The following is a 16,665-nucleotide window of genomic DNA, read 5'->3' on the forward strand; positions in this document are numbered from 1 at the left end:
CAGAGGGTGCGATGCAGCCGACACAGGGTCTGGGGGTGCAATGCTCTGACCCAAGTTGACTGCGAGAACAAAACAAGCAACTAAAACCTGGGGTCAGAGGATGGCTAAGCTCAGAGGCCTCCGTGGGACCAAGACTAGGACAGTAACGGGCGCCTGGGGGGGGGCTCAGTCGGTTAAGCGTCCGACTCTTGATTTTGGCTCAGGTCATGATCTTGCGGTTCGTGGGATCGAGCCCCGAGTCGGGCTCCAGGCTGACAGCACAGAGCCTGATTAGGATTCTCTCTCTCTCTCTGTCTAGGCCCCTCCCCAGCTCATGTGCTCTGTTTCTCTCTCTCTCTCTCTATCAAAATAAATAAATAAACTTTAAAAACAATTAAAACAACAAAAAAGAAGTCGGGCAGGTAAGACCATCTGTATCTTTCCCTCCCTCCCCCTAAGACCCCAAAATAAACAGGGCTCTTGAGATGCATCGACTGTGAAGGTAGAAGGGAGGGCGGCCCTAATGCCCAAATCATCCCCCCCCACCCTCACTGACAGCCTTCGACCCCGCCCCTCCAGGATCAGGATTCCCATGCTGGCTCCACCCAAATCCAGAGCCCCGGTCAGAGCCACCCTGCAAACCAAAGCCTATGATTTATTAATTTCCCTGTTAGCCACTAACTGGGTCCCTCTCAGACCCTCTTATTTCATGTTACGGCATCTTCCCGAACCCCCAGGGGATGGGGCTCCGACTCACAGATCAAAGAGAAGTGAGCTCATTTTATTCTTAATATTTGTTTTTGAGAGAGAGCGAGAGACAGAGTGTAAGCAGGGGGAGGGGTAGAGAGAGAGGGAGACACAGAATCTGAAGCAGGCTCCAAGCTCTGAGCTGTCGGCACAGAGCCCAACGCAGGGCTCGAACTCATGAACCGCACACAAGATCATGACCTGAGCCGATGTCGGACGCTTAACCGACTGAGCCACCCAGGTGCCCCTGAGAAATGAGTTCTAAAGGGAACCTCTTGCTACCAGAATGTTCCATGTGTGCAGGGTCGTGGCCAGCCTGCAGACCCCAGTGCCCCACCTGGGACAGTTAGCTAGTCCAAACTGTGCTCTCTGGAACTAATCAATGACTAGAAAAAGGTCAGGAAAATGAGAACCAATGTAATGCTTTATCTAATATGTCATAGGTCGTGTTCAAGTTAGTGGAGCCTAACGTGGGGCCAAATTAGTTCTCTTTAACGCAGGGGATCATGGAGGATGGAAGGAGCCGCACCCCGTCCCCGGTGGGGTCACCACCACCTTGGAGAAGATGCACACACTAGACCACCCAGCGGAATGGCCTGTGCCTGCAGCCCACACACCTGCACGCCCCCCGGCTCCCTCCGTGTCCCGTGAAAGTGCATTTTAGACTCGTCTGGCCAGGACTAAGGGTGCAGTGTGAGGCCACAGAGAATACAAACTGGTTTTTAAAAAATCTAAGACCTTCAGGGCACACAGGTGGTTTAGTCGGTTAAACGTCCAACTCTTGATTACGGCTCAGGTCATGATCTCACCGTTCGTGAGTTTGAGCCCCTCATCTGGTTCTACACTGACAGGGCGGAGCCTGCTTGGGATTCTCTCTCTCTCTCTGCCCCTCCCCCACTTGCACCCGCGCTCTTCTCCCCCCCAAATAAATAAATAAGCATTTAAAAAAAATACAAAAATCAAAATCTAAGACTCATCCCTGGACAAGCCCATCGCGAGAACTGTCAGTGACCACAAAGGCACCCGTGTCCACTGCCCAGCCATCCCCCAGACCCAGTGGGCTCCAGGCCCCCCAAGCACCCAATGGGTCCCACACATGCCACACGAGAAGTCACCACATCAGCGTTCAGGTCAAGAAAGGGTTTTGTGGCTACAGTGTTTTTGGACATGCCGTCCCTGGACCAAACTTCGGGGACCCACCATTTAGTCCCTACACCTAGTGACCTCGCTGGGCATGCAAACTCATCCAAACAGGGGACGGACAGCCCCAGACCCAGCTGCCCAGTCCCGGAGGGTAGACGTGACACGCCCCACACGGTGCCTTCCACGTCAGCAAACCCCCACGCTTAAGCTGCCACGGATAACTAGATTTCAGGCCCCAGACAGGAGGATGAACTGTGAAACGAGGCTTCGTTTCATTGCGTGCCCACGCCAAGACGTCCCTGATGGGGCTGTCGGAATCCAGAGGCTGGCGGCTTTGATGGTAACAGGTAAGACCGGGACGCGGGGTGGAAGCTGAGCAGACAATCAAAGAAGTGGGGACAAGCGTGATCAGGGACGCCTCGGGCCTTTTTCCAGGTGTGTTCCTTCCACGCTGCAATCAGCTTGCCAGGGACAAAACCAGTCCTGACCCTCAAGGAGTCTCGGCACGACGCGTAACAACCCCGAGGCACGGATGAAGGAGCCGGTCAGCGGGAGGGAGCACAGGGGCCACGAAGGATGCCCACGGCCACGTGGGAGCATCAGCCCGACCCACGACACCAGGTACCTTCCTTCCGTACCACGCCTGCCGGAGCTTCCGGCACGAAGTGCTCGCCGAGGAAGGCGAAAACAGAGGCAAGACAAAGCACCTGTGCCCTGGGTGTGGGACACGGATGGGATGGGGGCCACGATGAGGTTACTTCTCCCATCATTTCGTTCCCCACGCTGATTTCTGCAGCCTCCAGGAAGAGCCGGATAGGACGCTTCTGCCCCTTTTCTTCATCTCCCTCTGGTTTACAGAAACCAAACTGTACCAGTGGTGGCGTTCCTCCAGGACTGGGGTAAAAGTCTGATGTCGCGGTTCATGGGAAGCAAGCCTTGCTCGGTGGGATGGGGGCAGGAGCAGGGAGGCCAGAGCTAAGCCCGACTCCGTGTGGGGAACATGGTCTCCATGAGGGCTCACTGCCTGGCGGAGGGCAGGGAGGGATCACACCCCAGAAAAAAAAAATCAACTTTCGTGTTCACTATCCAGAGAGAAAGAAACACGAAATGTCCACGCGTGCACCTTTTGAACCTGAACAGGATTCTAAAATGTTACTCAGCATCTAACGTGAGGCTGATGCTCGGGAAGGATCTGCTGAATAAACCCGATTAATGAAGGGATTAGAACCCTCCTGTTCTGCACTATAGACAGGCAAGGAAAACCCAAGGGAGTCCAGGGTCATGACAGGTGGTAATACGGAACAGGAGAAGGGATGTGAGTGTAGGAAATGGGGAGAGAAAGGCCAGCACCTCTGTCCCCGAGAAATCTGGACCCGACTTCCTCAGCCCAGAGTCCTGTCTGTTAGGGGCTGACCTCAAACATTCCCATGCTGGAACGCTGACCCCAGAATGTGCCACTGGAACACTGACCCCAGAATGTGCCATATCTGGAGATAGGGTCTTTAAAGAGGTGCTTAAGGGGGCACCGGGGTGATTCAGTCGGTTAAGCATCCGACTTCAGCTCACTTCATGATCTCAGGGCTCATGGGTTCGAGCTCCGTGGCTGACAGCTCGGAGCCTGGAGCTTACTTCTGATTCTGTGTCTCCCTCTCTCTCTCTCTCTGCCCCTCCCCCACCACTCACACTCTGTCTCTCAAAACTGAATGAATGTTATAAAAAAAATTTAAAGAGGTGATTAAGATAATTCGGGGTCTTGGGTAGGCCTCAATCCAAGAGGACTCATGTCCTTAGAAGAAAAAGAAAGCAGAACACAGAGGCACACGGGAGGAAGACCATGCTGGCACCGAGGAGAAGACGTTCATCTACACGCCAGAGACGGAGGCTTCCTAAGAGTCTCAGACTTCTGGCCTCCAGAGCTGTGACCAAACGCACATGTGCTGTTCAAGCTGTCCTACCCGGGGTATTTGTTATGGCAGCCTGAGCTGACTGATACACTCTCCAGCACCCACCATCCTCCCTGGGACCAAAGGCTGTAGCAGGCCCGTTTGCTGGAAGACTGTTCCAGCCTCAGTTCTCCAACTAGCGTTGCAGCCCCATGGACAGCATGGTAAGAACCCCACACCCCAGCGGACCGGGACAGAAGGGAAGGTCCAGGTGTAGCACCTGCCCCAGAGGCTCATTATTTACGGCCACCCCACTACCAGCGCTAAGGTGGGACGCTCCCCACACAAGCTCCAAGCTCTATTGGAAAACAAAGCCTGAGGCAGGAGCCGCCCCCCATTCTGTCCTGGCCCGTCGCCAAACACAACAGCTTCTTGGAGGAACACCAAAGGGGGGCAGGCGAGGGAGAGGCACAGCGGGCATGGAGGGTGGTCTGCAGAGCCCAGGGAGGCCCGGCGAGATCTCTCAAGTCACCCAGCTCAGCGCAGGGAGCAGAGGGGAGGAAAGAGGACACAGAGACAGGTGCAGAAACACCGGAAGAAAGCATCCGTCGTCAGGCCCCTGCCTACAGCGACCCTCACTTACTGATCTCAGCTCAATCAATGTTTACCAGATGCTTCTCCCAAGAGAGAATCCCACCTCTGGGTAAAGACCGAACAGACCTTACCTGTCAGGGGCTCGCTCCGGCTCCGCTGGTTTGGCAGCCACCTCGGCTCGACCACGAGGACCCAGGTGAGAACCAGGTGCCGGTCACGGTCGCGGGGCTCCCGGTCCCCACAGCTCCCTGCTCCGGTTCAGCCTCATGCCCGGCTCCAAAGCTGAAAAGTCAAAGAGGCCGACACTGAACACCTTGAACTTGGCCAAACACAAATCTTCTGCTCTGCACCCAAGACTCCAGTCTCCTTGAAACAGACACATGGAATATTTCTCTTTTCAGGGAGATTTAACTTAAAAGATTCTACAAGGAGCAGAGAAAGGAAGAGGTCCACAAGGACCAGGCTTTTTCTAGTCGGCATGTCAACCGACTGCAGGGGCAGATCCTGCCGGCGGAGACCGGAGGACACGGGGAGGCCACCCCGTGTCCCGGGTCACCGTCTTCCCTCGGCAGTAGAAGCCAAGTGCCCCCGAGGCAGGCTGGGAACGGAACGCACAGACCTCTGCCCTCTCGCAAGGCCAAGTGTACCTAGCATTCGTGCCGGGAGCCCAGATCCGAGCCAACATCGTCGTTCCCGGGGTCCTCGCAGGCTGCAACCCTCACCCCACCCCACAGAGACCCCCTTCCGTCTCAGCCCGGGTACCCGCCCCCTGGTGCCGGCAGGGAGCACGGACTGATGTTCTCCACGAGGCGCATGCGCGTTCAGCGGGAAGGGGCAGAAGCGGGCAGACCCGCGGTCTGACCCCTGGCCACTTCCTTTTTCGCCACTTTATGCAACTCATCTACTGAGGGACGGGCAGGAGGGCTGTTCTAGGCTTGAAGAGGAGTGTCAGCACCAAGGGAGAAGCTGGAGGGGAGTTTCCAGTCACCAGGGTGCTCCCTGAGCCGGGCTCCTCTGCAGGCCGGTGGGGAGAGAGCCCACCTCCCGGAGGACAGTAACATATGCTGCTGAATCGTCACGTGCCGAGTGACACACACGCCCCCAACGACTCAGCAGGGAGAAGAGCACGGAGCGTTCATCACCGCTGCCGCCTCTGTGTGTCCGAGCCGGTCCCCTGCCCGCGGTGTGGGTGCCCCTGCAAGGAGAGGAGATGCCTAGACTAACCTTTCCTGATCACTCGACAGTGGAAATAAAACGTGCCCTGCTGCTGACCCGCGATGGAAGAAGTCAGGGACCTAGAATTTACTAGAAAACCACCGCAGGCGGTCCCACCGGGCACACTGGCTGGAGATCACGCACGAGAGCCAGAGAGCCCTGGTGCCTCTGCAGGTGACACCCGGGCGAGTCGGGAGAGTCACTGAATTCACTGAGCCCGAGTCCCCAGCTCCAAAATCGACATGGAAATACCATCTCCCCCCAAGGGCTTTTACGAGGAGGAAACGAGCTGACGCATGTCAAGCTGTAGGACCCAACACACAGTAAACGCTGAACGAATGCTAGATTTTCACGAATGTGACTCGGCCGGCAGCGCGCCCGTTGTCAGACGCGGAACACGCCACCCACCTACAGGCTGTGAAGCCTACTGATGCTCGGACAGGACGCTGGCCTTAGGATCGAGAGGGGCACGCAGGTCACAAAAGTACGTGGGGGCATCACACTGAACGCCACCTGCACACGCAAAGGCGTTTTACAGGTGCGAGGGCACCTGCTGTCATCCTCGCAAAGAATTTGTAACTCCGAAAAGGATTACAGCAAGTGTATCAGGCGGGACGTCTCTAAATCCGAAAAGGATTACAGCAAGTGTATCAGGCGGGACGTCTCTAAATTCTAGCAGCTAGGTTGTCCACAAATTAAAAAAAAAAAAAAAAAAAAAAAAAAGGTGAACGGTCAGACAAGCATGAGGGTCTCTGAAATGACAATGGGCCAGGACCGGGGAAACGGACTTGGCTCACGTAACACATCCACTCCTCACACTCTGAGAGGTTTCCCATCTTTTCCAGAAAAACTAATCTTTTTCTGGAGTCTGATCCGAATGCCCCATGGCTACTTCCAGATGTAGCTCTCACACGTATGCTTTTAAATTTGCAACACACACTGGGGACGTTTGCTCCTGACAGCGGGCACCAGGGCATCTGGCTGGCTGAGGGGGTTCGGGGGTCAGGCTCCTGGTTTCCGCTGAGGTCACGATCTCACGGTTCATGGGATCGAGCCCCACATCGGGCTCCGTACTGACAGTGCGGAGCCTGCTTGGGATTCGCTCTCTCTGCCTTTCCCCACCCATGAGCTCTCTCTCTCTCTCAAAACAAAGAAATAAACCTTTTTGAAGAACTATGGGCAACATAAACTAATCTATAATTAAAGAAAAATGACATCCAGTTGTTTGTCCCACCATCGTTGTCCATTCTAGGAACGTGGATATCGAACTTCCCAGCAGAGAGAACAAAGCAGGACGGTTTCCGAACACGGTGAGCTGTAAGAGCTCCTGAGACGCGTCCTCACCAAGGGCAGGACCACCCGCCAGGCACAGAGAACTGCTTTAAAGAAGCCTCCAGCGCCGTGTGCGCTGGCCCGTCCACACCCACGGCCGTTGTCGCCAACACCAGCAGAGCACAGCCCGACGTGCTGCCCGAGCCGGCCGCGTGCCTCACACGTACCGGAGCCCCGGGGACTCTGTGCCATCCGCGCATCAGTCCAAACAGCGCGCTGCTGCGGGTTCACGGTCAGACACGACGCGAACTTGAAATCCCACATGCGTGAACGTGGGCAAAAAACAAACATCTGGACTCACTTCCAGAGTGTTTCGGAAACAAAGGACCCCTTGATTTCTCTGTAGCATCTGTGATATCTTCCAAAAATTCCAGAGTGAGTATTAATCTTTCCATCCGTCTAGCTTCCCCGCGCTAAATATTTAGAGTAATAACAGTGACTATTTAGACATTCAACCAACCCCCACGTTCACGAGGAGGCTATTGGGCGGGTTCAGCCACACGGCTCTGGAATGAAGTCTAGGCCTTTATAAAAGGGGCCAGAATAGCCTTAATTCAAAAAACTGAACTCAGCACTGTACTGATGTCAGAGCCCACTTGTGACAGCAAACTGAGAAAGACAGCTGGAGAAACAGATCAAAGAAATGGAAGTGAAGAAAGGCAAGTTTTTTAAAAAAAAAGTCATTATACTGGGGCGCCTGGGTGGCTCAGTCGGTTAAGCATCTGACTTCAGCTCAGGTCATGATCTCGCGGTCCGTGAGTTCGAGCCCCACATAGGGCTCTGGGCTGATGGCTCAGAGCCTGGAGCCTGCTTCAGATTCTGTGTCTCCCTCTCTCTCTGACCCTCCCCCGTTCATGCTCTGTCTCTCTCTGTCTCAAAAATAAATAAACGTTAAAAAAAAAAAAATTAAAAAAAATAATAAAAAAAGTCATTATACAATTTCAGAGTGCTACTGCCCGACCCTGAGGACAGCGGAAGAGAGAAGCGAGGATTAAAGCAGAAACACCGCACCTAGCGTCACTTTCAGCGGGATGTGCTGTTCCAGCAAGGCCACGGTTGCCCCCACCCGGCGGGCGGGATGGGCCATGAGGAAAAAGGAAACTGGGACCCGTCCACCAGCGGACACTCGGCGGGGGCTCCACAGAGATGTCTAGTGGGCCCAGGACAGAGCGGCCACATCCCAAACTGGCCGCCATCACAGAAACCGACACAACTTAATCAAAACGGATGAATGGGCCACGAACAGGGTCCTCAATTCCAGGGTCAAGCGGAACCAGCGATCCCAGAACCAGTCTTCACCGTGTGTCTTCCAGGAGCCACCAAGCAAGCTCAAAGATGGGTTATCCCATGGACCCGTGTCTGCGGCCGCCCAGACCAGAAAGGCAGTTAAGACAAAGGAGCGCCTACTTGAGAGAGGGAGGACGCTTCTCTCTACAAGTGATCTGAGGTCAGTGCCACAGTGAGGGTCAGGACAAACCCATGCACTCACAGACACGGTAACTGACCAGAGAATGGGGGAAAACGCCCTTCTCCGCAGCTGATACACGCGCATATTTCAGTCCAGTGCTAGCAAGAGCCCTAGGTACACCAAAAGGTATCACCACGCACTTGACGTGCTTAAGAGACCCGGGCAAATGGAAACATGCTACGTTCCTAGAGGGGAAGATTAAACACCACACAAAGACTTTGATCCTCTTAAGAGTAATTAGTTTCAAACCTAAAATTAATTTTGTAAATGAAATTCAGGCATCGATCTAAATGCATCAAAACTACCAAAGTACCGTGAGATTGTCGATTGTAGCGTATTAGGGGAGAACTGCACTCACCCTATAGTAAATTATAAAGCAAAAGTAGTTAAAATAGTGTGGTACCGGCATATAGATACATGTGAGCATTCATCAGAAAGAGAAGGACTTAGGGGAGCAGGGTGGCTCCGTCAGGGGAGCGTTGGCTCTTGACTTTGGCTCTGGTCACGATCTCATGGTTCATGGGATCCAGCTCCGAGTCAGGCTCTGTACTGACAGCACAGAGCCTGCATGGGATTCTGTCTCTACCCCCCTCCCACATGCACACGTGTTTTCTCTCTCTTTCTCTTCTCTCTCAAAAATAAATAGGGGCGCCTGGGTGGCTCAGTCAGTAAAGCGTCCCACTTCGGCTCAGGTCATGATCTCACGGTTCGTGGGTTCGAGCCCCACATCTGGCTCTCTACTCTCAGTGTAGGGCCTGCTTTTGATTCTGTGTCTCCCTCACTCTCTCTGCCCCCCCGCCCTTGCTCACACTCTGTCTCTGTCTCTGTCTCTCTCTCTCTCAAAAATGAATAAATGTTAAAAAAAAATTTTAATAAATAAACAAAAAGAAATTAGGGCCAGCAAGCCCAGATGACAGCAGGAATCACCACGGTTCGAGGCCCTTGGTGATACAGCGAGGTACGAAACAGAAACATGGTGTGAAAGCTGTCCAGGAAAAAAGAAAAGCCAGTGTTGTTTCCAGAGGACATTCAGGACCAGCTAAAAACCGATGTCAGCATCAAATGAGGTCACGATCCCAGAGCAACCCACACAATGGCAGCAAGACACTTACGAAGCAAGGATAAAGTGGTTTCATTCACAGAAGCAACACAAATAATGTACTTAAGAAGCATATACAAGAGGCTCTGAAGAAAACACAGAAACTTCTTGTGAGGAACCTAAAAGAAATCTGGAAGACACCAAGGCGCAAACAGAGAACTTTCTGGAAAGGCAAGCCCTTGCAGCGCGGCTCCTGCCCAAGGTAATCGGTGCAGGTGCGTGTGGGGCAGTCCCGGCCAATACCCCAGTCCGCCAGGGGCACGGGGACAAGAATGGGGACAGACACAGAAGGGTACAGAGCCCGGAACACGATCTGGGTGGAGCTGAGCATCCAGGTATGCGCAGAAAATAAGATCCAGGATAAGTGGTTACTGATGTTCAGTAAGATACGTGCAGGAGCCTCTCTGCACACCATTCCCAATAGATGGGACGATTTAAACCTTACAAATGACTAAGAGAAAATACGGAAGAATAACGGTACAAAATCTGGGCGAGGAAGATCTTCCAAAGCAAGATTTTCAATCTGGAAGCCACGAAGGAAAAACCACCTCCTCTATGGCAACAAGCCCTCTCTACAAAATCAAAGGACAAGCAAAAACTTTGGGAGAAGATACTAGCAACGTGATGCGGCTGTCTGCGTTTAGCAAATGTCTTGTTAATTAAAAAATTAGACAAACAGGGGCACCTAGGCGACTCAGGCAGTTAAGTGTCCGACTCTTGGTCTCGGCTCAGGTCACAATCACACAGTCTGTGGGTTTGAGCCCTGCGTCCAGCTCTCTACTGACAGCTTGGAGCCTGCTTGGGATTCTCATTCTCTCTCTCTCTCTCTCTCTCTCCCTCAAAATAAATAAACATTAAAAAAAAAAAAAAAGTTAAGCAGCCCAAAATAAAATGGGGAGGGGACAGAAGCCAACGATTCTCAAAATGCACGTGCAAAACACACTCAACTTGAGTGGTAACCAGGGAAATAGAAACACTGGCAACAAGGGGGCTGTAATTTGGATCCATCGTATTACTGGAAGTTGAACACCCAGAGCCCACGGAGGGTGGGGATATTGTAGGGGGGCGGAGCGGGGGAGGTCAGCGGGGCTCCCCTAAGCTGCAGGCAGGCACATGCTCAACAGGCTTCGGGCAGCATCTCATGGCCTCCTCGCTCACCCTCACACGCACCTGCACACGTACACACACACACACACACACACACACACACACAGGCTCATACACACACGTGCATACACACACATCACTGACAGGCATACTCCCTAACATGGAAAAGCTGGAAGCAACCCATGCGCCTGTCCCTGTCCCCCCCACCTTGCTTCAGGCCACTGTGGTGGCCACCAAGTGCATGTGGCACAACCCACGAGTCCCCCATTCTCCCCTCCCCTCACACCTCGCTCTCGCTCCTGCAAGCCAGGAGCCCAGGCGCTCTCCCACTGCCTTCCACCAGGATGCCACTCCCACCTGACCCTGAAGCAGCCTCGGCACCTGCCGCCCCCCCCCACGCCCTCCCCACCCCTGGCTCAAGCTGGTGATAGGTTTCACACCCCCTCTGGAAGAATGACCCCCACCTTCCTTCCCCCTCCCCACCCAGACCCTGCTGGGGGCCCTGCCCCTCGGCCCAGGATCCTCTGGTCCTGCGGCTGAATCCCCCTGACCTCTCCCTCCATGTCTGTGTCCCCCATCGACAGCAGGAGCCCAAAGGTGCAGAACTGTGCTGAGCACGTGAAAAACCGCCCGGGGGGCAGCCTGGGAACCGCTTCGTGGCTCGGCCAGCCCACGTGGAACCGGGTTTCTGGCTCAGCTCCCCAGAGCAGCCTGCCTCCAGTGCCTCAGTTTCCTCAGCTATAAAATGGGAATTAGACAGCCCCACCTCTGTGCAGGGATTAAATGATGTAAATCCCAAAACGTGCTTCTCACTGAACTGGCCAAAGCTGGCCTTGACCGAGGTCCAGGCAAAGACCAAGGAGGAAAAGAGCCGAGGAGGGGGAGGGAGGTGATACTCAAGTGGAAGGGAAAGGGACACACAACCCACGTCATGTGGGTCCACGAATTCACCAGAGAAAAGAGCCCAGGAGAACACAGACCATCACTGACCCAGAGGGAGGCCACCCAATGGCCCAGAGGGCACAGGTGCGACCCTCACTCTGTTCCACAGACTTCTGGGTTTGGATTTCTGTAAGAAGGCACATGAATCACTTACATAACTGCAGAATTGATCTTTCTGGTAAAAAGTGCTTCTGTCAAGTTTCCAACCGGTGGTCTTGCTGCTTCTCCCCTCTCCGTGCCTCCCCGCAAAGCCCCGCCTGAGCCCCCTGTGATGTCCAAGCGTGGTTTCCCTCCCTCAGCCCTAGAGGCTGGCTCTCCCCTCTCCACAGTCTAGGAATTCCAGAGAAATCACTGCTCTGCACCAAAAACAATGAAGCCATTAAGTGCTTCAGGCCAGTCACATGAACAGGAACGGCGCAGAAGCTTCTAGAAATGCGGAAAGACTCTGCCCCTCTTTTCTTTTCTTTTCCTACCTTCCTTTCTTCTGCATTCTCTTTCTTCCCTTAGGAAGTTAGGGGAAAAAAAACAACAAGGAAAGTAGGGGCGCCTGGGTGGCTCAGTCACTTAAGCGTCCAACTTCGGCTCAGGTCATGATCTCACGGTTCACAAGTTCAAGCTCCGAGTCAGGCTCTGCTGTCAGCTCAGAGCCTGGAGCCTGCTTCGGATTCTGTGTCTCCCTCTCTCTCTGTCCCTCCCCTCATGTTCTGTCTCCCTCTCTCCCTCCCTCTCTCTCTCTCTCAAAAATAAACCTTAAAAAATTAAAACAAAAAAAAAAAAAAGAAGAAGAAAGTAAAAGTTGCTATTAGTTGTGGCGAAAACACGCTATGGAACTGCTCCTACAGCAATAATTTTGAGGGAGGGACCAGTGATGGCACGTTAGGACTCCACTTCTCCTGGGGCACCTGGGTGGCTCAGTAGGTTAAGCAACTGACTCTTGGTTTCAGGTCAGGTCATGATCTCACGGTTCATGAGTTCAAACCCTCGTCAGGCTTTGCAAAGACAGCGTGGAACCTGCTTGGGATTCTTTCTCTCCCTCTCTCTCTGCATCTCCCACATCCTACTCTCTCTCTCTCTCTCTCTCTCAAAATAAATAAACTTAAAAAAAAAAAAAAAAAAAAAGATTCCACCCCTCTTCACAGGAGAAATCTGTAGGAAACAGCGTCAGTCTTGTTTGAAGCTTATCACTACTCCAGAACAGCCCAATCATGGGGCACACCCCAAAGTCCAATATTCCCCCACCTTCAGCACATAGTAGGTGAAAGACAATCACGTCTCCTTCTCTGTATCGCTCAACAGATGCAGTATGTAATGACCGTGGGTTCTAGGTGGGGGGTATTACAAATATACGTAAGGAAAAGTGGTCCTTCAGGGCAGGAATTCAAGACCTAACAGTGTCACGCCCCTCCCTGAACAGGACCTCCTCTGGCCACATGGTCACCAGCTCAGGACTCACGGGCTCAGGGACTCTCCCCGGAAGGCAGAATGTTCCGGTCAGGCACGCGGAGCCGGCTGCACACACTGGTCCGACCCAGGAGTCACAGGTGGCAGCCCCCAGGAGCCGACCCCTCTCGCGGACCCTACGGCCAGCTCAGCATCACTTAGGGCCTGAAGAATGGTTCCTACATGATCCTTTCAAGGCGCATCTCTTAGATTCCACCTCCCAGTGAGCCCATTTTGACGGTCGTCTCCTGTTCATGGATGTGACCCATGGGAGGGGGTGACCAGCACAGAGCTGACCTTCTGATATGCACTGCATCTTTCTGTCCTTCCCCGTCCACTCCCTTGTCACGTGCCAGGAGCCCGAGTATGCCTCCCAGTGACCCTGTTCCACCCCGGGACAGCAGCCGAGCAAGCGGGAGCAAGCCGGGCAGGGACCCCACGATGCTCCCTGAACCTCAGGCTGCCAACCCGTGCAAGGAAGCCTCAGGCACCCACCGGCTCCTTATGTCCGGGTCGGGAGTCAGAGCTATTTAGGTGGAGAGGCGCTCTGCTTTCCAGACATCAGACAAAGCACCTGCATCAGAGATGCTGTCGGACGGGCCACCTTCCCATCACCCGGCCCACTTACAGGTGGCTGCACGGTGACAGACAGAACACGGAGCAACGCTTAGCCATTTTCCTCGGGACACTGTGCTAAGGCTCTCATAAGCCCAGCAGCTCACGGCAGGCCCTGGACGGCTCGTGTGACCTTCTTTAACAACACGTTACATGTTTACCTTCGTCCCGAAAGTCATGACTTTCTCATTAGTTCACTCCACAAACATCCACCGAGTGCTCGCTGTGTCCTCTGTCCTAGTTAGCACCGTCAACTGCAGAGCCATCTGGAATATGGTCCCCAGCCTCGTTTCTTCGGGCAAGAGGTTCGAGACGCAGGAGCGTGACGTGACGCACCTTGGTTGAGACCCCATAAGGAAACCCATGGGAAGAAAACCAGCATGTGACATGCGTGGCCAATCACCGCTTTTATGAGTTCCACAAACCCTGCACACGCATGTTGAAACACGTCCCAAAAGAACTTGCTCTCAGGTGCCTGGCGGGGGACGCCCAGCTGTTGATAATCCCCGTGGGGACAGCCCTAAACAACTGCTAGCTTCTCTAAGGAATCCCAGCTATTCACACATCATTGACCAACAGCACGTCCTCCCGCTGGGAAAGTTTGCCTCCTGGACCAGAGGCAAAGGGAAACGGAGAGCCCCACACACATTCAGATGAGCAGGGACCCTGGGGGACCTGGTATCCCCAGCAAAAATGCTACACCAAGCCCACCTCTGAGCTCAGGTGAGTGTACCCCAAAGTCCCCAGTGTTCGTCACAGGAACAGAGTGTTGGTGACAAGGCGGGGTCTTCCGTTGCAAAGCTAATCCAGACCTCAGCTCCACCCTGAAACCCACACCAACATTCCCTTATTCCTCCTCCTGGTGATCTGAGCTATTAAAACAGTCACAACAGGCTGACTTCAAATGGTCTCCCGTCAAAATTCCTGAAGTTAATCTAAATCATTTTATGATTCCATTTCCTTCCACGATTGTGATGCCAAATGCACAGAAAAAGGTGGGAGCCACCACACCACATAGGAGGCCTCCCGGGAAGAAAGCGGACCTAGAGACCCAAGGAGGAATCGGTCCTTCATCTTGACCAAAGCCACCCGCGTCAATGACTGGAACACTTTCTCTTCGCCAACAGAGACCACATATTCCTCATGTCCCTTGACTCTCCTTCACTCTTCCCAAGCTGGTTCCCAACCCCTTGGATACGCTCTATGGCTCACCATGCGCCACCTGCGTGATGTAACAAATAAATATTTGGCCTTTGTCTAGTTCCTGGCACACGGCTCCTGAAACCTCCAGAGTGATGGGTGTCTCGTACGCTAATGGAGCAGGTGGAGAGGTATCCCGTGATACCTCTGAGGGTGGGAGCTGGTCACCTGAAAGACCAGGAGTGGTTAGAACATGAAACTTTCAGTGGCCCCCACCTTCATGAGCTCTGGGGAAGGGAGAGGAGCTAGAGACAGAACTAATCACAAATGGCCAATGAGTTGATCAACCGTGTGACCTAATGGAACGTCCACACACAGCCGTAAAGGACAGGGTTCAGAGAACTTCCAGGTGGGTGGGCCCTCTGGGGTGCTGGGAGGGTGGCGCGCCCACGGAGGGCACGGAAGCCCCATGGGATCCCTCCCCTGTACCCTGCTCTGTGCGTCTCTTCCATCTGGCTGTTCCTGAGTTGTAGCCTTTATAATAAACCTACAAGTGTAAGTAAAGGGCCTTCCCGAATTCTGTGAATCGTTCTAGCAAACCGTCAAACCTAGAAGAGAATCACACCCCCGATTCAGACCTATAGGGTCAGACGTACGGGGGTCCTGGGCATCTTCAGCTGGCCTCTGAAGCGGGGGGCCTCTTTCTTGTGCAGCCCTTTAACCCGCAGGGTCTGACATAACTCCAGGGGGATGGTGTCAGAACTGCACCGTCTACACCTGAGGAACTGCAGGACACCCAGTCTGGGGAGCTGGGGCACTGGGGTCAGGAAGGGCAAACCACACATTTGGCATCAGAAGTGCTGTGAATAAAAAGTGTAACCTGACAGAGAAAAACGGGTCACACGGCCAAGACCGCCTCACTGTCGGCTTATCGTCTGTCCCACCGCACAGTCAGCCCCTGGCTGCCTTCGCCCGCCCCGACTCCAAGGCTCTAGGGTCTGAGTGCCGGCTGAGGCTGTGCTGGTCCACAGCACAGAAGAGAAATACCACTCTGCTCCTTGCCCCTCTCAGCTCACCTTCAGAGCCTCAGCCACAAAGTGCTGGTCTCGGGGCGCCTGGGCGGCTCAGTCAGTTAAGCGTCTGACTCTTGATTTCAGCTCAGGTCATGATCTCACGGTTTTGGGAGTTCGAGCCCTGTGTTGGACTCTGTGCTGACAGTGCAGAGCCTGCCTGGGGTTCATTCATTCTCTCTCTCTCTCTCTTTCTCTCTCTCTCTGTCCTTCCCAAACTTGCACTGTCTCTGTCTCCCTCAAAATAAACTTAAAAAAAAAAAACAAAACAAACACAACAGGGGTGCCTGGGTGGTTCAGTCAGTTGAGTGTCCGACTTCCGCTCAGGTCATGATCTATCTCATGGTTCGTGAGTTTGAGCCCTGCATTGGGCTCTATGCTGACAGCTCGGAGCCTGGAGCCTGCTTGGTATTCTGTGTCTCCCTCTCTCTCTGCCCCTCCTCTATTCGTGCTGTCTCTCTCTCTCTGTCTCTCAAAAACAAATACACACTTAAAAAATTTAAAAGTAAATTAAAATTAATTCTTTTTTTTAAAGTGCTGGTCTCACTCTTGTTCCCAAGTGCTCTGGGGGGGGGCAGGGGGAGTGACACCGGTCTCCGATTCCTCTGCAGACACTTGAGTTCCCCATGGGGAAACAGGACTGTGGCCAGAAACTCCGCCCTGCATATCTGGGTACCCAGTGGCAGCAGGTGCACGGTACAGGCTCCACAAAAAAAAGGGAGGGGGGCACAGTCACCAAACCGCCCCACACGGTTCGGTGACTCAGGCTGGGCTGAGCCACCATGCACTTCTGAGGGCACACCGGGGTCCCCTGGAGGCCGCGCTGACACAGGGCTGGCTGCAGACACAGGGTCGAAAACCCAGCAGCCTTTGACTAAGCCAGATCTTCAC

The 16,665-nt window shown here is 53.8% G+C and overlaps 1 protein-coding gene across 7 annotated transcripts in view; it reads right to left on the bottom strand.

Annotated features, from left to right (window-relative positions):
- Positions 1-16,665, bottom strand: part of GRB10 (growth factor receptor bound protein 10) — a 186,854-nt gene that overhangs the window by 149,045 nt on the left and 21,144 nt on the right. For 6 of the 7 annotated variants that reach the window (XM_060632134.3, XM_078442606.2, XM_060632137.3 and 3 more), the window contains exon 2: positions 4,478-4,628. The gene's annotated coding sequence lies outside the window, so the exon portion shown is untranslated. Of the gene's footprint in view, positions 1-4,477; positions 4,629-16,665 lie in introns of those variants that run through there. The other variant, XM_060632141.3, reaches the window with a different exon arrangement.

The sequence above is a fragment of the Panthera onca genome, chromosome A2, assembly GCF_046562875.1.
Source record: "Panthera onca isolate mPanOnc1 chromosome A2, mPanOnc1 haplotype 2, whole genome shotgun sequence".
Classification (NCBI taxonomy): Eukaryota; Metazoa; Chordata; class Mammalia; order Carnivora; family Felidae; genus Panthera; species Panthera onca.